Here is a 24542-nt window from a genome sequence, read left to right on the forward strand (position 1 = left end):
AAATTTGATCTCACCAAAAGCAGTTGTTCTATTCTGAAACTAATTTTGCATTCATACAGTGGTGAGATGATGAGTTTATCAGTTTCTTATCTACTACAATGACATTCAGAATATTAGCTTTATTGTTCTGAGAAACTGTGTGAAGTAAATGGCCTTTTGATGCTGGCATATATGCAAAGTATTTTGGAATCCTCTGATTTTTTTTTTCCTTTTCTCGTGTTTGGTAACTACTATGTAGAGTTACTGCCCTTTAGATGCTTGGTAATTTATGACCCAGCAGAGGTCAGCCTTGTGACATTTTTCAAGGCACATGATCAAAGAAAAGGAGTAAAGTTCTTCTTTTCAAAGCCCTTGAAATTTTATTTTATAAATGTATTTCTGCTAGTTAGAGTTGGATAATATCGTGTCGTAGTTAGGTGTGACTTCCTAAATACCTCTCTATGTACAAGGATCATTTATTGTATTGTAAAATTTTTGCCTTGTTTGAACACAATTTTCTGAGTAAAATGAACCGGCTCCCTAGTAGTTCTATCCACTTAGACAGTAGATGTAAATATGCAGTAATAACACTGTCAAAGCTTCTGCTGAGTCTTCTGCAATTGTGTTAATGACTGAAGCATGACACCTGAAACTGAGATAAAGATACTGCCTTTTTCATTCAGCCAGTTTTCTGGAGCACAGTTCTTATAAGGAGCAGGTGAAAGAGCTGGGATTGTTCAGTCTGGAGAAGAGGAGGCTCAGGGAGACCTTATTGCTCTCTATAATGACTGAAGGGAGTTATAATGAGATGGGGGTCAGCCTCTTCTCTCATGTAACTTGTGACAGGACTAGAGGGAATGGTTTCAAGCTGCACCAGGGGAGATTCAGGCTGGATGCTAGGAAATACTACTTTTCTGAAAGAGTGGTCAGGCAGTGCAATGGGCTGCCCAGGGGGGTGGTGGAGTCACCGACCCTGGAGGTGTTCAAGGAATGTTTGGACGTTGTGTTGAGGGACATGGTTTAGAGAGAACTGTTGGTGATGGGTGGATGGTTGGACTGAGTGATCCTGTAGGTCTTTTCCAGCCTTAGTGTTTCTGTGATTCTGTGCTTTTGTGATTCTAAACTTCACAGTCGTTGCACTCCCTTACTGTTACTTTGTTTTTTTTTTCATCTGTGAAACAGGAGACTACAGATACTGTGAAGGTTTTTTTTTAAACATCAAAAACACTGAGATGAGAACAATATTCTGAGATTTTTTATTTATTTATTTATTTATATTTGCCTTCAGGGAGGCAAAATCAGCTTGGAGCAACAGCAGCTATTAAGTTTACCTTTTGCAAAAGATGATTACAAACCATCCAAAAAAACTGGCAGCCAGAGAGCATAATCTTATAAAAATATGCAGTTAGACAGATAAAACAAGAACTTGTTAAAATGGAAGTTTACCTGAAATCAAAACATTTTATTAGTACGCTCTTACGGAAATGTTGCAGCCCTTTTTGAACATGTCACTGAGGACAACCTAATGTTTAGTATTTGCTCGAGAATAGAAAAGCCAAGATCTTAATGTGAAGAACCCTATTTATTGTTTATGAGCAACGATGTGTGATGCTGTTGTTGTTCCTGTCCACTCGTTCCATGGAAATGAAAACAGTATTGGATGCCTTGGGTAGTATATGCTTATGTAATTAGGCTCTAACCTAATGGAAATATATAGTTAATGTGCATGAGTAACTACCATTATATGGTGCTTTCCAGCTCTCGAGTACTTCTTGACTCTACTGTCTTAAGAATCTTTCATTTGAAAACCAATTTTGACCCCAGTGCATCAGCTTTTGCCAGACACTTTGTTAGGCAGAAAATCCAGATTTGTAAACAACTCTTCTACTCAATTTATTAAGTCTTTCTTAAGCACTGAAAAAAAAAGTAGGTGCAAAAACATGTGCTCTGAATTGAATCAGCTTGGGTCAGTGTGCGCTGAAATTAATAAACAGAATGTAGACTATCTTAAGTGAGAAATCACTGGGATGTTTGCACTGTGCACTGCACCACTCCTGCATTTGGAAGGACAGCACAGAAAGGCCTGATCTGATTTTGACAGAGAAGCTTGCTTTTCAAGATCTCACACAGGTACTCAGTTACCCTCTTCAAATATTAGACATCTGCATCTGTCAGCTTATCTCATGCATAAACTTATTTCAGAATAGTAATTTGGTCAAATATAAGTATACAGCTCTGCTTGGTTTTTTCTGGGATGTATACAAAGCTTTTCATATGTCTTCAATTGATCTAATTTTTTTTTTACCCAGTATGTACTACCCTTGAAATTCTAAACATCGGGTTAAACAGGAATAAACAAGCCATTTTGGTCGTTTCAATCTAAGGATGGTGGATTATGAAGCAGATAGAAAATACAGATACAAAAACCAAAAAACAGTGCAACCAATTCTGTAAAGATTTATTTTCTCTTTTTCCCAAATAAGGGTGAAGAGAGGCTTATGTAGCTTTGGGAAATGCAGAATTGTATAAATCTTTATGGAAAAAGCTATACTATGTGCACTTAAGTGAGAGACAGTAAATATTCAGACTGCTCTGACTGGATGAATACTGATATAGAACTAATGTGCATTTGAAATATTATAAAAGCTCTGAGTTTTTATTTTTTATCTACAAAAAAACCAAAAACAACTAGGTATATAGAATGAACTAGATGAAGGGTTAAATTCCTCTGGAATCTTTGAATAGGCTCATTTGGGAAACAGCCATGTGATTTACTTTAATTAAGGCCTGCAGAACAGACAAGTAAGAAGGTTTTTTATGCTTAAGAGTCAAAAAGCCTCAAATTATCATAGCTCGACTTCCTTTCAAAGAAGGGAGTCAAGATTTGAGCTGGGCACCCTGTTTTACTGTCTGATTTCCTGAGCTATTCTGAATATATCATTGGTCTTGTCTTTGAACACAAATTTTTTGCAAAATATTAAGTGATATGAAATAACTAGTTGTCTATTCTAAAGAAGATATTTGTTCATCCCACAAGGCATCTAAAACCATATATATATATTTTTTTTCTTTTTAATAAGTTCTGATTGTTGTAGTAGCTTCCTGTAGACAGGAAATAGAGACAAGAAGATGAGAAAGTTCTGTAGCCTTCAGAGCTAAATTTGCAAGAAAAGACAAGAATAAATGTGGTTTATAACTTCTGAAGAGGTTCTCTTTTCCTATCTAGAAAGCTTTATTTCATTCAACTTCTAAAAATTTTGTTTTGAAAAACACTGCAGGACTGAAACACTCTTATTACCTGTCTTCCATTAGGAAAACATGTTTGGACATTTATATCCTGATTGGAATAAAACATTTTTAGTCATAACATCAATTCTGTAATATTGTCACAAAGTATTACATTTTTTTTTTCTACCTCAAGATTTGGTTGGAAGTCAACCTTTCAGTATCAGACCAGATTCAATACCAAATATAGCAATCTTTTTTTGTATTATTAACCAGGTTTTCTCAATAATTTCTCAGATTCCTGTTGGTGAAAGCAATTGTTGCTTCAGATCTGAAATTTGAATTCAAAAATGGAGTCATTAAGACAGTTTTGTAGGCTTATTATTCTGTAAGATAGAAGTTGTTATATGTAACTTCAGCCAAATAAAGGATAAATACCAACTTGATCGCTTTTATTACTACTTTCAGGGAACTAGCTATCTCCTGCCATTTGAGCTGGAATAAATTATTTTCAGCAGATACCTGCCTTGCTCCATTGTTGTAACAAAAGTGTAGGTGAACTTCATAATAAAAAAAAACAAAACAGCCAGGTATTTCTTTCTGAAGCTTATGAAGTTGAATATAGGCAAGACTACGACATTCTTTGACATGCTAAATTTAATTCAGTGTGGAAACATGAATGATAACAATGAAGAAGGAGCTTGCAGTGTATCTTAAAAGCCTACCAGGAGCCATTGTGTACTGATTTCTGACCTACTCAGAAGTCTTTGCTCTTGTGCTCTATCTTAGAAGTTTTATTAGTGCCAGCATAGCTCAAAGCTGTGACTGTTCTCATCCTAGATGTTTGGAATATACATAGATCACTGAAAGAAATGCCTCTTTTTTACTTCCGTGGAAATTACAACAGATACAAAGAGGACAATAACACTGTTTGATAGCGTTTTGTAGCAGAGGATTTTTCCTATTTTTCAACATAGATACCACTATTAGCTAAGCATTTTCACTTGCAATGAACAGCAGTCTGCATGCTCCACTTGTAAAAAATCTAACTGTCTGCTTGGAATTTGTTTTGTCTTTCGTGTTGCTGTCACCAGTGCTGAAACGCATTGTCCACTGCCTCACTGTGCTCACATCCATCAGTGTTCAGCAAACATCAGTGAATGCCAGCTGGTGCAATTTTTTCCACGTGGAGGAATTCACCTTTGCTTCATTCACACTTCCATGTCAGATCTCATTTTGTCAGACTGCCCTTATGCTACTGTCTATCACACAGAATAAAATGTAACAGAATATTGGCGGAAAGATTCAACCACCATCTCTGATACTGTAGACCATAATAGAATAGGAAGCATTACTTTTGGAACAGTCTTATATTAGGGGGGAAATGAGGTTTTAAGGAACACCTGATCAGAAGTTTTTGAGGAACACATAAAGCTGAATACAGTTCTACAGAGTATTGGGTAGTGCGTCATTTTGATGCATTTACTTGCATACTTAAATTATGTCAAAGTTAGTAAAGCTGTAAACGTGTTTAAAGAATAGAAGATAAATAATGAAGAAAAGCTTCTATCAAATAGTACTGTGCTGGGTGATAACCTTAAAAAATATGCCCACGGAAAATGATAAGCTTGAACTGCAGTCACATAAGCTAGTTTTTCTTTTCTGATTATCAAAATTTATCTGTGAAAAAGGGGTTTTGACAAACACATATTTTCTCCAGGATAAGTATGGGGAAACAACTTGATGCAGAATAACAAGAGAAGAACGCAGCCAAGAAATAACAATCAAGGGAGGTTTAGAAAGTAATTAAAAAAAAAAAAGAGAGAAAAAATATATTCTCTCACTGTTCAAATGGGAGGCATTAAATAGTCAAAAAGACAGAAGAGACATTGGTCTGAAAAGTTTTTGAATGATAAATCAAACTGCAGGTCAAAGACAGAGACAAATTACCCTGAGAGCATAAGGATAAATAACTCCAAGAAGACATTGACATGGTAAGAACTTGAATTTTCTTGCCCTTTATAGACATTAAATTGATAAGGAAATGACATGTGTATCTCGTTAGCATTTACTCTGGTGTATTACTGACGAATTTTTGTCATACTTCATTTTTATTTAGAAAGTAAAGTGCACTGCCATCCAGGCTGAATAAATGAATAGCCTAATGCTTGTGGGGTATGTTATTTTGATAATGATACTGCAGCATGTCATGGGCTTATCAAGAGACAATGGCCAAACCTCTGTCTGCACAGGAAAGTTGTCTTGATGGCTAGGTAGAAGCGTGTTTAAGCTACCCCATTAACACCATTCTAAAAACTTAGCACAAAGTAGAGTCTGTCTTCAGATATGTATTGAACAAACTTGAGAATCAGTGCCATCCACATGCTTCAGATGGAGAAGAAATTATATGCTGTGAATAATCCCATTTTATGAAAGGTGGTTTTATTTATATACTTGTCCTCCAAAGTTTTTGCTTTCAGTGGCAAAGGCTTTTCAATATATATAACTACCTTTATTCAGGGAAGATCAGCCACTATTAATACAAGATTCAGTTAATTTTCTATGGCAATGAAAACATTAAGCAAGATAATGTCACAGCCTTCAGACTCCTGTATCTTTCATCTTTGTCCTAGCATGCTCACAGTATCATCTTTTTGAGCATTTTTTTCTGATAATGATCTATCAAATATCATTTAGATGTGCTCCGTTATCAAAATAAGGACCAGATTTTCCATCTGAACCCTATGAGTCTAGCTCTTGGGAAACCTGTTCTCCAATAACAGTCATGACTGTATGTGTAATTATGTACAAAAATAGCATGACTTTATTACTGTTAGCCTGAAACACTACACAGGAGCAGTATGCGAGTCTGGCAAAACAAGAAAAGTTGAACTGTAGAGTGTAGAACAAATACAGGATGAGGCAAAGGGACAAAATCCGTGCAGTGATGTTATTGGAATGAGGTGGAACCTTCTCTGTCTGTCAAGATGCCTACTGTATCCATGAATGCATGCATTAATATGGTGCCATTCAGATTTATACATAAAAAAAATGAACAACAGAAATTAAAGTAATGCAGAAAAGGTTAACCAAAAGAATTCAGTAATGAGTCTATGCTTAATCTGATACTCTCTTTGGAAAATTAAATTAAGAGAAGACTTAGAGACTTGAAATGGTTGCCTTTTGGTAGACAGAGCTTTACCAGGGAAAAGAAAAAACTCCTCTTTTGTACTTTCCATAGACCAGGTTGAAGACTTCTAGTTGTCTGAGTTGTTTTCCATTGAGAACAAGTTTCTGTCTTCATTAAAATGAAATATAAACCCATGGGAGGAAAAATGTTCAACAGCTCTCTAAGAAGAAATGTTGAAAGCTTGTGTGTGCTCAGGAGTCAGGAGAGGATCTTTCAGACAGCTTTTTAGAAGACTGTTAATTTGCAATGAGCAGTAACAAAACCATGGTGTTTTTGCATTCAGAAAACTCCTTTCAGGTTCACTGGAAGCAAGAAATAGAAATACCGCTAAGCAGCTTTAGGAGCAAAGACAAAGCTGAATGTGTATCCTCTCTTAGAATGAGAGGTGTATATCTACTATTGCAGACTTGTTTTGATCTCACCAGTGGCACAAGAATGGCACATCAAGAATGTGTTAGTTTTTCCTTTGCTGTGTGTTCCAGACAACATTTTTTCCACATAGATGCATGCTTCACAGTAATGTGCTGTAGTTTATGTTGTGGTTAACCTGCTATGGGTTTCAAGACAGAGACAAGTCGGTGAAATTCTACACCTGTAATCTTTGCCTCCGTGGGCAAAGATACTCTTATCTCAGTCCCTGATAAACTCTCTAGTAGATAAACTCTCTAGTAGTACTGATCTCTCTTTAGTTTGCCTCAAAAACTTAACAGATGTTAATGTGATCTTATTTATTTAGTGAATCTTAGTGTTTAGTGAATTTACTTTTTGTTTATATCTGTGGTTAGTACCAACAAGCATGTTAAATTAGAATCTTCTTCATCATTTATATATCTGCTCATATTTGCCTATTGATGTCTACGGGGAGAATGCTGATTGGCTTATTTTGTTGTTTTTGCATAGAGGTTCAAAAATATGCAGACCAGATACTCCAGCAATGCAGATAGCACAAAGCACTTTCCTGATATCCAATCAAGTGCATTGTAATTCAAAAACCTTTAAGGTGTTGAGACCTCTAATTGTAACTGATGATTACAAATGGAAAAAGTTAATTAATTAACTTTTATATATATATATATATATATATAAATGAATCCCATCTTTAACTGGCATTCCTTTGCAGAGAACATGAGGATGATGTTATATTACAGATAGGATTTTGAACTAAATTGTAACAGGTTTATTATTATTATTCTTATTTTATGGAAAAAGTATCGCTAGAACAATCTGCAAATGTATAATAAATTGCACATTTTCTGTACATATACTTCAGCACTTGTCATTTTTCTAAAGCATGCTACTTTAATGCTAGTGTAATCTGTTAGTGCTGTACTTTCTTTTTTTTTCTTAAGCATGCCCTTCTGTACCTACTCTTTCCCTCTCAGACCATGATACTTCTTCTATCAGTGAGTCAATTTCACCATCTGAGCTCTGAAGGAGAATCATAGGGCTTGTAATATCTAGTTCAGTTCTAGTCTCTTTGATGCAGCTGGAATATGTTTGGAATTCCCTTTTATTATGTCTTTTTCTATTACAATAGCTTTGAAGATGCTGTTCTATGCTGCATCTAGAGATCCTGGAGATAGGGCTAAGACAACTACTGTTTTGCTGCACTGCAAGCTGTTGTTATGCTGCAGGAAGTTCTTTAGAGGTATTACTCCAGAAAGTAAGAACAATGTTTTTATCTTATGCATATTACTAGTAAGGCTTGAAAAGCCTCATGTTAATCATCCTTCGGATTTCCACTGAGAAATTAGTTTTCCTTTGCTTGGAGCAGTTGCCATGAATCTTACGAGATTGGCACAGTGCTACATGCTGCAATCACCTTTTCAGGGCTGCCAACACTCCAGTATGTGACGAGATTGCCAATTAACCACACCTCTTGAAAAGCACAAGGACATATTTCCAGTTTCTATTTTCCAAAACATCTCTTTGAGTTGTACCAGAACCTCAAATTCAGTAAGGTCTAAACTTATTGAAGCCGAATATTTAGGCATCACAGCCTATATCCACTGCAGCTATTCAGTTTCAACCTTTGTATGCCACATGACTTGCCTCACAAGTCTACCATTCATTTGCCAGCCATGAATACTTTGCCTCCCCAATCTTAAAAGCCAAGAACATCTTTACTCTTCTGACTGCAACTTCTGAATTATTTCATCCTTCCTGTTTTCCTGTAAAGACAGCAAATGTATTTCATGATAGCTGTTTCCTAACTGTTGCCTTGTTTAACTCTTTTTTTGGCAAGCAGCCTTACAAAGCCCAACAAATTGTCATTGTAAAGATCTCACATATTTAGGGAGTTTCAGATTCTATGACTTCAACCTCAGTACCTTGTCCAAAATCTCTAAGAGTTCTTTGAACAGAAAAATCAAAACTAGTTTTTTTTTCTGGTATTATGTGAAATTTCAATTTCTTACACTTAATTGTCATAACTTCCTATTGGAAGCATCTTTTAATTTACTGCTACAGTTAGAACTGGTTTCCCTAACAAAAGATCTGCATAACATTAAGATGGATTTAAGAGCTTGCTCTGTCAGTATGAAGAGAGAAATGTTATTAGTAGAAACCTCATTCGATAAAACACAGCTAACAAAAGCAATTAGAAAATGAATTCACATAAAGCTGAAGTAGAAATTAGGAGCCACTTATTTATTATACTAGTAGAATATAAGAATAATTTGCAGAGGCCTTACATTTTCAGTCAGAATCTTAAAATCAGCATAGAATAGTATTTGTAAAGTCTGCAAACTTACAGTCTTCAATCCTGAAACTCATCTTACTCAGGAGGTGGTTGACAAGTCTCTTTATTTAAAGTAAGAAATGTTTCGTTTTACTTTATGTAATGATTTCTATACAGAACTATCCTGTAGCATTTTGCATGGATCATTAGTGTTCAAAGATCCAGTATGAGAGATATTTCATATTAGACTCATTAGACTCTGCAGTAATCAATACATAGATAAGTATACTTGATGTAAGCGTTTAGAAGTTTACAAAGTATATGGATAATCATTTTCAGAGAATGTGTTTTTAGTTATGAAAAGGAGTAAGAAGCTCTTTAATTCGACCACCTACAGGATTAATCATTTATCACTAATTTCCCAGAATCTCTATCCAATGCATACTCTCACAGTGGATTTGTAAGGCAAGACAAGTTTGAGCTATTAAATCCATTTGAGGGCAAAAACATAGCAGGACCAGAGCAGTGGTGCTAGCTCATTGTTAGCCTGGGAGAATGAAGGACTCCTTTGTGCTGATGTTTGCTGGCATTAAGGTGAGATGCAGGAAACTCTGTAACTGGAAGGATATGGTTCAGCTATTGACAAAAGCTACTTTGTAAGGGTTTCTTTCTTTCTTTCTTTCTTTTTTTTTTTTTATATTCTTTATTGTTTTTTTCCTCCTTAATAGCTCTTTGAACTCCATCATTTGTATTATGAAAACAGGAATTATGCAAGAACGTGACTAGTGCCAGATCCATACTTCTTAAAAACTGCATGATAGTCAAACAAATACATTTTAAAGGTCAGTTTGCTAAAATACAGACTGTCCAGCCTTTTTTTTTTTTTTTTCTTTTTTGTCAAGTAACTTGAACAATGTTTTTTTTTCTTAAGAGGAAAAGAATTACTGCTGTTCCATTGCAACACCTAAAAAGGTTACAGTATTCATTTCAAGTAAATGCCCAGAAGCAGATTAAATACTGCTGTTCTTGTGTGCATTTGTTTTTTTGTTTTTTGTTTTTTTTTAAAGAGAATAGGTTACGCCAATGAGAAATCCAATGCTAAGTACCAAATATGAAAAGTATTTTCAAATAGACTATCCGTCTGTTTCGCTATATTGAAGTGTATATATTAAAACGGATCTTTTTTCTCACCTAGATAATCAACTGAATCGATGGGCCTTCTTACTCAATATGAGGAATGGGGAGCAGTGTAAATTTTTCCATTGGACAGAAGATATTTTCATTGACATTTATTTGACTGTAAGTACTTAAATATATTCAGATACCTAATAATAAATATCAAAACAATTTCTGGCATACTATTGCTGCATAGTTTCAATGCATGTCCACAGAGCCTGGGTTTGTGTTTGGTTGTGTTTTTTTGGTTTTTTTTTTTTTTTTTTTTTTTTTTTTGAGACAGAAACTATGCCTTTCATTTTCTAAGAAGAGCTGTTATTATTTCTTTATATCACTTTTTATAGACATGTTTTTCAATACTTTTGAACACTTTAGTCGTCCTTTCCCATTTCCTATCTATGCTGTATCCTTTTGGATATGCGGTGAACAGAATCGAGGAGATGAGTAAACATAATGTCACCAGTGTTTTCAGTTCTTATCTGTTCTTTTCCAAAAGCAACTAAACATTCTTTCTGACACTTGACAGCTTACACAGTTCTTGCCAATTACTTCATTAAGTTCTCACAATGTTAGCTTTTTACTATATACAGGTGTGACCATGAGATTTTTTTGGTTCATGACAGTTTGAACATGTGAATGCAGCTGGCATAGTAACATACTGTTCTCCACTGGGATGAGGTGATTTTGCTAACTTTCCTTGCAGGGAAAATAAGCTGGGACATCTCTGTGGCTGTTTTGCAGGTCCTCACCTCTGGCTTGTAACGTACTGCATGGACAGCGTGAGCCTGAGTGAACTGTGAACCATTTTAACTCTAACATGAAATTCATCATGTTACTTGAATCCTCTTTTTGTGTGTGTGTGTGTGTGTGTGACAGTTTATTTAAAACAAACAAGCAAAACTTAATCTGGCTTGCAATGTTTCAGTAGCATTTATACACTTTGGCGCTGTGGAAATGCAGCTTTCTTAGAAACACAGACCAAGGAATTAATTTTCTTTCATGGGATACTGTTTCTTAACCACCCGTAATATTTTTTATGTTAAACATATGGCTTTGTTCCTGTTAGCTCAGAGGATAGAAACTGGTTGTTAAGGCTATCTATTTGTCACTTTTTGGCTATTCAAACAAATCTACGTGACATGTCAATCTGCTTAAAATTCTAGAACCTGCAATTTTTCTTAGTGATACTGAACTTCCATAATCTAATTCTTCTCTTACATTTTTCCACTCCAGCCCTCCCCAGAATCTAAAAACTGTTTGTTAGTGGTGTAACTAAAAGACTACAGACTCTATGCAACCCAATGCTTCTAGTCAACCTAAATGATCATCTAGCTGTTTGCAAGCGGTGTGCTATATCTGTACTAATGTATGCAGGTTAATGGAAAGAAAGAAAGATAGATGAATAAATGATTACCAGATGACAAAAATCCAAAGCATTCCTCAGGAGTGATTTGAACTTGTTTGATTTGTAGATCCAAAAATATGAATGCCTGAAAACAGGAAGAAAATACTGCTTGGGCTTTTGAACTCATGCTCTGAATTTCGGTAGCTTTAATCATTGTAGATACTGAGTGAAAAATATTATGAATTCTGCATTTAATTTAAGTATTTATTTTGAGTAGTCAGGCTAGGAAGAACTCTTACTTTTTTATGTAGTCACAGAGATACTGTAGATATTGTAGCTGAAATGCTTGAGGTACTGCCTAGGGGTAGTTGGGTGCCATTCTACATACTGTACTCATTTATTTTTAAGAAAACTATTGTAATGCTCTTCTGTTTTCTCTTGTTATGATGTAAACAAGCCACAGAAAGATGTTTTATCACTTTGGTGATTACTGAAATTGATGTTTTAGTAGAACATGATAACATTAGTAAAACAGTATGAATATTTCTGCTCATATTAAGATAGAAATTACAATGACTTTTAATATTTCTATGTCTGTGTGGTTGTAGCACAGTGGTGTCTCTCTTAGGAAGAAAGAATAGGAACCAGTCTTTTGTAGCAAGACCCTAGGGCTGTTTTTCAGCTCATGTGCATAATCTTCACCCTTTGTTGCTTTATATAGTTCTCCAGAAACTTTACATCACTTAAAGACCACTTTAACTTACTTTGCAGCTTCACACTAGGTCTGATTTTAGTTGATCGCTTCTCCACATTCACTGACTAAATAATTATATGTAAATGACATATGCAGGGCTCTGTGGAGCTGTTTTTAAATCTTAGATGCTTGATTTGACTCCGAAATGTATTTTCTGCCTAGAAATCAGGCCATTATACTTTTCCAGTACAGTATTTTTTGGTTTCATCGTCTGCAGTTCTTTAGATATGAATCATGTTGAGAGGACTGTCCCATTATGAAATGAGTTAAAAAATACATATATTGGTATCATTATATATGAATATATTTATATTTTTAATTTTCTCCAGCTGTAACAATACAGCAGGCAAACATGACATGATTAAATTAAAATGTCTACTTTTGTCTTGTACTAGTGTTCCAGTATTTTTGATCACTTTGATCTGCTTCACAGACCTGGCACAGCTTAATGAAAAGCAATCTCAAAGGAATTTCTCAAGCACTTCTATTGCAGGAAGCTAAAAGATGTGCATGAGGAAATAGTACCAATTGCAAGTGTGTCGTAATTTTCTTGAGGAACAAAAACAATTTAAGCATGTTACCCGCAAGAGAGAACTTGCAATGGACAGATGCCATCTAAAAAATGTCAGCTGGTTATGCCTTCTTAAAGAGCAAAAAATTATTTAAACAACAACTTGTTCTTAAAAATCACCTTAAAAATCACCTTAAAAATCACCACTTTTTTAAATGAATATGTGTGAATTTTTGGTGTTTTCATAAGTTATCTTAGTTTCCATCATCTGAACCTGTTTACTCTTTACATTCCAGAGTCTAAACTAGTCATTTTTTCATTCATCCCACCCTGTAAAAGTCAAACCACTTCATTTAATGCCTGCTGCTGAAGAGCTTATCATGCACATGGATGCAAAATGGGGTTAAATGTTTAGCACTAGATTTGGACAATAGATTCCCTTCCTGCTAAAGCTTTAGGTTTAATTAAGGGCCTGATTATACAGGTGCCCTGAAGAATGATTTCTCCCACTCAACATGTGCTTCAAAGCAAAGGTCAAGTTCTCCTTGCATGTGACAGTAAAACAAAACTAGTCATTATTCTGTGTCTCAAATTGCATGACCAAATTCCATTTCCAATGATGAGGTAAGTAAATCTCAGAGAATATAACAGTTTTTCAGGAATTTAGCAAGTGCAATATCTCTCAAAATGAAGAATACTGGAGCCAGGAGCTAATAACCTTTGATAACTTCAATAACATTTACAAACAAAACTGTGCACATGATTTGTTGAGAAACAGATAGCACAAGGAAGATAACTATTATGCCCATTGCCTTGCCTGCAAGAACAACTTCAGCTAATAGGAAAAAATAATAAAAATACTGGAAACCAGTAACTATTAAAAGATCAGATTCAGCAATAATATTGACAACATGATGTAGTTTTTAAATGACTTAACAAATGTAAGCTTCAAAAAAAACCCCAAACAAACAGAATGAAAGAAATTACTGGAAGTGATTATCAGTTGAATTGGAAAAGCCCCTGCATCCATGTTTCGTATTTTTGGTCTTCTACTGCAGATAAAAAAATTTTAGTTATAAAATGCAACAAGAGGTTTTCCCATTATTACAGTACTTTAGAAGGAACATGAGGATGCCTGCCTCTGCAGTGAGATGGAAAAAGAGACTGGCCAGGGCAAGGAACACTTCCAGTTCTGCACAGAGTAAGTCCAAGTATAAGAAGTCACAGTTATCTGAGAGGTTGGACGCTTGCTGACACTATAGGATATATAGCAACTTATTATCAAGATAACATTTTTATGCCAGTGTAGAGAATGGTGCTGTATCCATATGGAGAATACTGGAAGGGCTTCCACATGAGCAATGATTAAATAGATCAGGAATCTAAAGCCTGGAGAAAAGGTGATGAATGGTAAAATTAATGTCTTGATTGCAGTGAGAGAAAAGAATGGGGAACAATTATCTGTTGTATTTTCTGGTTAAAAAAAAATTTCAAATGAACCTCGGGGTGGTTTCAAGTTTGGAAATAAGGATGTGTTTTTTTTACAGGCTATATAGCTGAGCTGTGGATTTCTTTCTAGCAGGTTCCTATCAGTACTGAAGGCTTATATAGTTTGAAAAAGTGACTGGAGAAATTAACAGAAGAAAATAATTAGCTGGGTGTTGCTATAAAAAAAGGTGCCAAATTTGTCAGAGTTTGTTGCCAATATGCAGCTCACTGAAATTTGCAAGTGCATTCTGGAGAGGCATTTTTTATGCATTTGCTCTTTGATTTTCATCCTCTGCTTGTCAGTGTGAGAGAGGGTCCTAGATTTTGTGATGCTTAGATTTGTGTGGCCATTCTTAACCATGTGATTGCCCATTGCTGGTGATTTTACAGTGCATCATAAGGATGTTTTTGACTTTTTTCTGACTCATGAAGACAGAAAGGTACGATCCCTGTTTGGAGCAGAGGAAAGAATACATTAAATGTTCAAGCTTGTATTCCATCAAGATTTGAAAACCTTTGAACAGGAAAAGCTGTGAACAACCCATGTCTAGAAGGTGCAGTGCCTACTGTACTATTAGTTGCAATAGACCATGACATTAAAAAAGGGAGAATTGGACAGAAATGTAACTCAGACAATAGTTCATCTTCCAGGCTATTGCTGGTATGAGCAAAGAAAAAGGGAATAGAGGGTGAGAGGAAGATCCAGCACAGTTTTCGCTGTTTCAGCTTTATAGAAGTTGATTATGGTCTACAGATGACACTGAACGGTACTGATAGTTCTTGAAAAACTATTTCGTGTTCATAAAACTATTTCAGTTGGCATTTTGCAATCAGAAATGTGACCAGCTCTGTTCTAACTTGGTTGCTTAACATTTCCACCAGAAAGAAGAGTCTTCCTCTTAAAATCTCTTGTGCCTTTGTTCGCAAAAGTTGTCTGAGAAAAAGAATAACAGAGCTGAAAGAACTGTCTTGTTCAGGGCTGGTTTTTCTTTCTTTCTTTCTTTCTTTCTTTTTTTTTTTTTCTCTTTACTGGGTGAAATCCTTCCGAGGTCTAGCTGAGCTATCCAAAGTATTAAATTGCAAAATTTTTTTTTCTGAGAAGAAAGAAAATGGCAATGTGCTAAAATAGCTGCACATATGAACTCAGCTGGGCTCACACTGCTGCTGCCAGAGTGACAGCTGCTGCTTTGCTAAGAACATCTGAGACTGCCAGAGGGGGTGAGAGGAAGGATCGTGGCAGGAGTCCAGCCCCACACAGATCCATCACTACCATTAAACATATAGGGCTCCCCAAAAAAGGTAAAGTGTAGGCTCTGGTTCCCACTCCCCCCCCCCTTTCTCCTTTTCCTCTGTTTTAACTTTTATTTTCTTCCAGCAGCCTTGTGTTTCTCCCTTTCCCAGTGACTTGGAAGGGGTCTCACAAAGTGCTTTTATTTTTTCTGCTGTTAATATCACTCTGCTTGGATCTCTTGACTCACAGAACCTCTGGGAATTGCACTAGGTAGGAAACATGTTTGTTTATTCTTTCTCACTCTGTTTTGTACCTGATTCTATTTATAGGAAACCAAGTTCCAATAAATACTTAGAACGTTTCTATTTTTCCTAAATGAGAGCAATGAAAGAAGGGCCTGATGTTCCCAAATCAGGATGGAGAGGTAATGGGAGGATCCAAGTCTTCAACACTCATTCTCACTCACTGTGGACCAGTGCTTGGCTACAGTGATCCACATCAAGATCGTGGGTTTGTCAGTAATGTATTTAAATGGTAACCATTATGTTGTGGTTAGTCTGTTCTGTAGGCCAACGAGTATCAGTTTCCCCCCATGACACCTAAAGTCTAGAGTGGAAGATATAATTCGTATTCTTTTTTTTTCCTTTTTTTCTTTCTTTTTTTTTTTTTTTCCCCCTCAATATACACCTGTATCACCATCTCCTCCCTCTGGGGAAGCCTGCTCCACATATCCTCTGCAAAATATTACAGTTTTTCTGAAATCTAGTACTCTTTAAGTTGGAAATGCCTGGTTTTTAGCTAGTTTCTAACACATTTGCTATCTATTCTCAAAGAACTCTAAATATCCTTACTGCTGTGACTGAATGCATCAATTCTGTGTGCAACTATAGAGCTAGCAATTTAAAAGTCTCTAATGCTTGAGGGTTTTTGTTTTGTTTTGTTTGTTTGTTTTTATTAATACTATCAGGTTTTTCTAGGAAGAAAACTGAAACCTTTATAACACTTACCCAGCTTTAGGGAAAGATTTATTGATTGGGTTTTGAATGCATTGAGTTTGCTAGCTGCCAAACTTCTGGGCTTCTTTTTAGTTTACCTGGCATGTGTTTAAGCATCAGGCTTGTCAATGTTTTAAAGATTTGATTTCTTAAGATCTCATTATTCCTGACCAGACGCCGGTAGTTCCTATGGAGAAAAGGAGCCCTTATGAAAACCTCTTGTCCAGATCAAGGAGTCTCTCTTTCCACTATTCGCCTGTGTGTCTTACTCCTCTGGGAGAGAGAAGATGTACAAGTAAAACCATTTTTGATAAGTTTGTCACCTATGGTCCTCTCCCTTGGATCAAGCTTCCTGTGTATATATCTTTTTCTATTGAAACTGCTACTATCTTGCATTGTTTCTGGAATAATTATAGTGCATTTCTCTTTTCATGGACCAGCCAGTGTGGGTGGACTGATTTCCCCTGGCTTCAGCCATTCCTTAGTCTGAACGTGACTCTTCTTTCTAGAGGACCAGTGAGATTTAACAGTTCTTCCTCATTACTAGTCTGGGAACTAAGCAATGCAACTTAGCGTTAAGTTGATAGTACAGATGTAGGATGCTCAGTCATACTGCAGCAGTTTAAATAACTTCACGGCCTCACAGGTAGTTTGTAAGCTGCAACTCACTGCAGTAATAATGGTGGAAATGGATGTCTTGTGGCTTTAACTGGAGTGAGACATAGAAGAAATGGATTCCATTCCATTGTCAGTGATCTTGGGAAAGCTGCTCAATATTGTGTATCCCTTGGCATGTGGGAAAGAAAGAGCAATTCTATACTTCCACATTTATTAATGAGTGAGATTTCCTTTCTTCGTATACAAAAGGAATCTCAGATCTATGACAAAGTTTGGACATTATAAGTAGAGAAAAGGTAATAAGAAAGCCTCACCCTTTCATCTTTTTATCCCCTTTGTTTTTGTGGTGGTTGTGGGTGTGTTTTCCACTGAGCATCAAATATCTCAAATTTGGGATACTAGGCTGAATTAATTTTTAGTCTGATCAGATGCAAGAGTTCTATTAAGAAAAAAAAAAAAGATACGCTAACTGTTGAAAAAAATAATATTAACTAAACATCAAATTGCTTTAGAAGTTTGTTGGTGTCTTGAAGCATCTCCATCATCAGCACAATACAAGCAATTCCATGTTATACAGCATAATGGTGCAAGCTTACATACAAAGGTTGCTCTGAAAGTAATGTCTCCTATTTATTTCCATGGAAAATACAATAAATACAAAGAGCACAATAACACCACTTGATAAAGCAAAGTCTCAGCTACAAAACACTATTTTTCAACATAGTCACCACCACTAGCTACACATTTTTGCCAGAGATGAACAATAGCCCACACTTCTAATAATCTGCACCAGTGAAGGTGACATACTGTTTCACAGCTACTATGATGGCATCGTTGCTAGAAAAGTGTTGCCCACGCAGTTTATCTTTCAACAGCCTGACAGATAGAGGTCAGAAGGCACTAAATCTGGACTGTGCAGTGGGTAAGGTAGATCAGTGCAGACAAGACTTGGAATGTGCTCTGTGGTTTTCAGCTGGTACAGGGTCAGGTGTTATCACTTTGCAAGAGAAAGGTTGTCATCTCCTCTGGCCTGACTCTGCAAGTTGCAGCCTTCAGCTCAGCCAGTGTCACAATGTAGTGGTCAAGGTTGATGGTTTGTTCAGATTCCAGGAAATCCAGAAGGATCACCTCTTTCCCATCCTATTAGAATGTGCACACCACTTTACCCACTGAAGGCTGCATCTTGAGCTTTTTCTTCAATAAGAAATCCACATGTTACCATTCCTGTTTTGACTCCGGCTAATAGTGATGACAACACATCTCAACTACAGTAATGATATCATCCAGGAAACTGTCACCTTCAGCCTAGTATTGGTTCAACAGGTTCTGACCAACTTGCCTAGAGTGTTCTCTCTGTTGCTGTGTGAACACTGGTGTGACCCACCTAATGCAAATTGTGTGATATTCCAAAGTTGCATCATTTTTTCCAGTGCACTGAAACTGATATTCAGCTCCATTTACAATTCTCTGGTCGTAATCTGCCAATTAATGGAGGGTCACATTCTTCATTTTGTGGTGTGGCAGCTGTGCACAGCCATCCACAGCCATTCACATCACTGTTGCCACTGTTGAAGTGCTGCAATTTTCTCCTCATGGAGAAGTTTAGTGACACAGCTTTACTTCATACACGCTTCCACATGCTGTTCTGTCAGACTGCCCTTCTACTGCCACCTCTTACATGGCAACAAAAAGTAATGGAAAACTTGCAGCAATGTTCAGCTTCTGTGGCCATGCAACCAACATCCCCCTCTGACACTGTGGGCCAATGTAACAAAATAGGAGGCAGTAGTTTTGGAGCAGCCCTTGTACTAAGGTCTGCAAGCAATACAGATATTCAGCACTATTCTGCCCCTAGGGATAGCTGATAAACTAAGAAAACTGCTTGTATTACTTCTGTACTGAAGCTGCCAGTTCACTGTGCATTTAATAGTGAATTCAGTACTGATCAAGTTTGTCCACGTTTGTCTGAACTGCTAATACAAATGATTCCTTGGGATACTAAGTGATCATGTGTACACAGGAATTTTTTCAAAAATATCTGCTCTGTGTATTCTGTTTCTTCTGCTTGTTTTTGTAGCTACACAGTGTAACCTCAACTAGAGGTTACTTTTGTTTACCGTAAGCATGAGATTCAAATTCTTTTACATAATGTTTTACTAAATCATCACCATTACATGTTGGATGAAGTCCTTCTGCTTCTGACGTAGGAAGTGTATTCACGGATCATATGTTCCATTCTTTGCATATTTTCCATGTTTATTGTGTGCTGTTCAAAAGATTTCCTCACAAAACTACCATATAGAGTACAATTATCTTTTATGGTCTAGTATTTGTTGGCATTGCTACTGTATGAAGTAAAATGAGCATCTGGAGACGTGAACAACTCTTGTTTATTAAACTATTGTATGTTTGTTTATATCGCAAGTCACTGAAGCTCCTCTTTCCCTGATATTATCAGAGAAACATTATTCTTTATGAAACATTCTCTAGTGGATTATACCTGCTGATTAATCAGATGCATAAACAGAATTTGTTTTGTAAACTGGCTGTAATTCTCTGCCTTCATTGTTCAGAATTTCAATTTCCAATTCTGTCCTAGTGTGTTTCCTTGCCATTATTAGAACTGGGTGAAATAGCAATATGTATTTCTTTCAATGTATTTTATAAGTTTGAATGGCAAGGGATGATTTTATATTTACTCTTTATGTATACTTCATGTTTATATAGCTAGTCCATACAGAGAAATAATAACCATTACTTCTGTATGAACTTCATGGATTGCAAGTAATCCTAGTAAAGCTAAGCACAAATAGTTTCTGCAGGACCAAGTAAATACTGTGAATGTTTCACTTTGTGTATATCTGGTCATCTAAAACACACTTGCAACTGCAGGAGTAAAGAAACGTGAAACCTAAGAGATAAGCAGCACGATCCACACTGGGGTTGAAAGCATGCTCAGAAAATTGAAATATTTTGGAATGCATTCTGGACAACCCAATTGCCACTGACATGAGTAGCCTTTTTTTCACAGGTTCTGACTTAGCGGAGGAGAGATGCTGACTCCGTTAGCACTTCCCTATAGAGCCAGCTGCCAGTGCCAAGCTGCCTCACTCATACCTAGGTGTGCCTGACTTTTCCAGTCAGTTTAATGTTCGAAGTCTACTGTGCCTAGACAACTCCACGTATGGAAATAAGATTACCTTCAGTCTGCCAGAAAGAATAACCTCCAGGCAGATAAGTGTGGAAGCTTCTGTTTGATATGCTTTCCTTCTAAGCTGTAAGCAGTAGCACCTATAAGGTTTTCAACTAACAGAAGAATTTTGAGTGTTGATAAAAATAAACGGTTTGTGGGTGAACCATTAACTGTCTTCCCCCGCTCCCAATCCCCCCCAAAAAGCAACATAGAAAACCTCACAAAAGCTGGCAGAGGCATGCATTACTGTTAAGGCTGCTGACTTTCTGAGCAGATGTGACACTGATGTCTGTATAGCAGGCCCAGAAGCCCAATTAATCAGGGAGTTCTGACAGAGAGAAAGAATTACGCACAGAAAGCTCCCATTATGGAGGTGAATAATTTAACAAGATAGGAAAAAATGAAATGCCATGGATATGATATCTTAAGTATACTGAAGGATTAACTTTACTGCCTTAGCTCTGACATTCCAGTTATTCAGAAGAAGTTTTTCTTTAACGTGGATTTCATTTCAGTAAATTATTTGGTTACAAATGTAACTCCAATAAACTAGCAATGGGATACTATTCAGAGTTTACAGTAAATAAGGGATCAGTGCCAATTTATTTTAGTACTGCAGTAGATTTTCTTTTCAAAACATCAAGTGCGGATGTCAGGCTGTACGTCTCCTGCACTGGTGGAAACGGATGGAATTAATGTCTTTTTTGACCTTGAGAAGGGAAGCCAAAGATGTCACTCTCTGGAGGTATACGTGAGAATGTGCTTTTGATTTCTTCACTGAGAGAATTAGAGATAGTGCCTTTGATTTTGAATTTTCGAGAGCCATAAGAAGAATCAAAAGGTTTAAGAGGGATGCTTTTGGCAGGGAGGTGGGGAAAGCATTGCTCTTTCTACCTTCAGATCCTACCACAAACTCAGAGGCTGCTGTAGGAGAACTGCAAAACCTATACGTAGGGTATGTACTGGAAAAGTAGACTCCGTTTGAATTAGTATGCAAATGTTTAGCATGCATATATGCATATAAATATATTCACCTATCCCTTTGATTAAGATATGTTGTTCTTTGGTGGAAGCTGTTCCTCAGTAGCTGTGGAAAGAAACCAGCCTGTAATTGCTTTATTTTGCTCTTGTTGTCGCACCAGAAAGGTGAAATTGAAATTTATAGCTGTTTTTTGTTCGTTTGGTTGGTTGGTTTCTTTTTTGTGTGTTTTGTTGTTGCCATTGGTTTTTGTTTTAAATTGGAGATGTGACTTGCAAAAGTGGTTATCTCAAGTTGAAAGTCTGAGAAGCCATTGCAAATTCAGGCTGGAGACAAGTTTACTAGTGGGTATGAACAACTGATGATTTTCTACCTATCCTGTCAGAGTAATATTGTCAATTTTCTTAGTTCAGTTGATTAATATTACCCCTGCTTTAAAATGTATTTTTATGTAAACTACCTTTTCCACTTGCTCCATATGCTCTTCTTTGGAGGCGGGTGCTCCAGAGTCTCTCTGGAATTGAATCTTTGCAGAAGGCTTTTCTTTTCAACTATTACTCAGAAATCTGTGAAATTTGTTCTCATTAATTGAAACTAGATAACAGAATATCACTTTGAATGTTTGCTTCATTAGTTAATTGCTAAATTTCACCTTGTTGGAATTTGGTACAGTAATTTTTCATCAAGAATTTGGTACAGTAATTTTTCATCAAGAGCAGTTTAAAGGGATATAATGCTGTAATGGCTCATGATTATTATATGTAGTGATAGACGGGAGACCTGGGGTGGAGACTGCTTAGTTATGCAAAAAGACCTTATTCTTGAGATTAAAGGCTTCAGTTTCTCTAATTCGAGTAATGACGCCCAGCAGGACAAGGTGGTCCAGATGGTCATCTCGGCTACTAACTGTTTTCTGAGTAAATACCTAAAGCAGCAAAATACCAGTAGAAGCTGTCAAATGTGGGTGTCATGGCTGCAAAGAGTAGAGTGAATTTTATAAAAGATGCTTTTCCAAATTTCTGAGATTGTTGTAAGGCATGGATTTCAAGAGGAAGGAGAAAAAGGAAGAAATTATAAGAATAACTGTGCAAAAAAAAAAAAACAAACAAACAAACAACAAAACCAACAAACATACGTGACTTCTATTCTTTCAGAATTCATGCTAACTCACCCCAGCATGCTTTTGTTTTCATTCAGTGTTACTAAGATTTCTGCATAAACAGTCTGACCGCTCTTTTCAGTAACTGTAGGTTTTCCTTGTGTTAAAAAATGTCTCATGCTTCATTAAGAGTAAATAGAAATTCATCAACTTGGAGAATACAGTGGACTCATGTAGAGGAAGATTATTCTGCAAAGTCAAAATCTGATTCTCATCTTGTCAGATCCTTATGTATTTTTTCTTAAGTAAAACTACAAATTTTATTTTATAACTTCTATAGAATTGGAATTAAGAATAAAAATTTTTATTTCAATTTCAAACACTTGAAAGAAGTTATTTAGTAGAAAACGTCATGTGTGTGTTTGCTTCAAACTGGTCAAACCTACATTTCAAAACCATGGAATTTCCCAAGAAGGCCAAATTTGGTTTCATATGCTTCAATATGTAAATCCTGTTCTGTCCTAGAAACACTCATTAAAGTGTTTCTTTATTTAATTATTTTTGAAGACACGTTCTTGTTCCTTTCTTTATCTTATTGGAAAATGATGGTACTTTAAATCTGAAACCCTGCATTACTTTGAAATAGGACCATACAGATGGCTTTTTGGTAAGGGCTGCTCATTAATGCACTGAACACCCACCTGTGGTCAGAGAAAAAAAATAATCTTACTCTAATCAGATTTTACGGAAAGGCTTTTCACATTTAGCAGTAACATTACGTTTAAATTAAGAGCAGGAGAGCACCCGAACAACTGTATGGGAAATATAAATCCAGCTTACGTATGTTTCTGCCAATAGTCTGTAAAAAAAAAAAAAAAAGGACTGAAAAAATCACCTCCTAAGGAGGACAATTCTCTTCTGAAATGTTTATCTGATAGCAGAATATTTGAATATAATACTAGGCGTCTGAATACAACGGAAGATTTGCCTGTGGACTGAAATTTATCCTGTTTATTTCAACTGCGGAGCTGTGACATTCCTTTTTCCTCCTTGTTTCATGTTTCCTTCTCCACACAGAAAGCAATCCCAGATAAGCAGATTAATATGTGGGATAGCTCCTCTTCATTGTTCTGTGCCGCACTTCCAGCTTTTCGTAGCCAGTTGGACTTGTTAGGAGGAGCTAACCGATTGGTTGTTTCCTGGGCTCCGTTTCATAAATTATAGCCAGCATGCATGAGCATGATTCCTACAGTTGCAGTAATCCAGAGGCCTGTCAGTTCCTGACTTCATGCATGTTTATTCCTACTTGTTTTATAATATTGCCCTGGAATTTCCTGTCTTAGATAGTTTGCTATTGCATCTTCAGGACTCTGTGAGTAATTTTGACTTTTTCAACTTTGTTAATTATATACTGTAAACAAGAATGCTTGTGTTTAGAATGTAGTTCATTAGCAACTAACATTTGCACTTCTGTGCTGTATCAGCTCATGTACAGTTATCTTTGTAGCTTTTCTCTTGCTAGGGTTAACATCATGTTGCATGTGGTCACTGGAGTTGGGGTTCATTCATTTCTGAAACGGGCTGTGTTTGTTCCTCATAGTATTTGTGCTTCTATAGTAAAATATAGTGATGCTGCATTACAGCTTACTCATGCCTAATCAAGGCATATGGTGTGTTTTATGCTTTTGTACTGTTTGTACATTGTATACTAGCAATTGTGGTTGAGCTATTGAAGGAATGCACAAAATTCGCGGTGTACTCTATTATAAAGAACAAACACTTCCCTCCTAAGCCCCCATCCCCCCATCTTCTCTACATAAGAGCAGAGATAAAAAACAAAACAGCGAAACAGAAACAAAACAAACAGTAAAACAGTGGTGTTAACATCTGGTATTTTAAACAACTGTATCGCCTAATTAACCCCCTTTTTTCATGCAGTGCTGTTGTGCTTTTCTTAAGCTGTACGGGCTGTTTTTGTAGCAAGCTGAATGCCAGCATATTAGAGTTTACACATTTAAAAACAAAATCTCCTCACAGTGAATTAGAAACCAGTGGGAAATGCTGTTCAGGATCTGCAGT

At 36.4% G+C, this 24542-nt stretch overlaps 1 protein-coding gene across 3 annotated transcripts in view; it reads left to right on the forward strand.

Annotated features, from left to right (window-relative positions):
• DEPDC1B (DEP domain containing 1B) overlaps positions 1–10449 on the forward strand; it is a 34355-nt gene extending 23906 nt beyond the window's left edge. The window contains exons 13-14 of one of the 3 annotated variants that reach the window (XR_016461760.1): positions 7932–8057; positions 10270–10449. The gene's annotated coding sequence lies outside the window, so the exon portion shown is untranslated. The remainder of the gene's footprint in view (positions 1–7931; positions 8058–10269) is intronic. The other 2 variants (XR_016461759.1, XR_016461761.1) reach the window with 2 other exon arrangements.
• The last annotated feature ends 14093 nt before the right edge of the window (positions 10450–24542 follow it).

Source organism: Phasianus colchicus, chromosome Z (genome assembly GCF_987193195.1).
Source record: "Phasianus colchicus chromosome Z, bPhaCol1.hap1.1, whole genome shotgun sequence".
NCBI lineage: Eukaryota > Metazoa > Chordata > Aves > Galliformes > Phasianidae > Phasianus > Phasianus colchicus.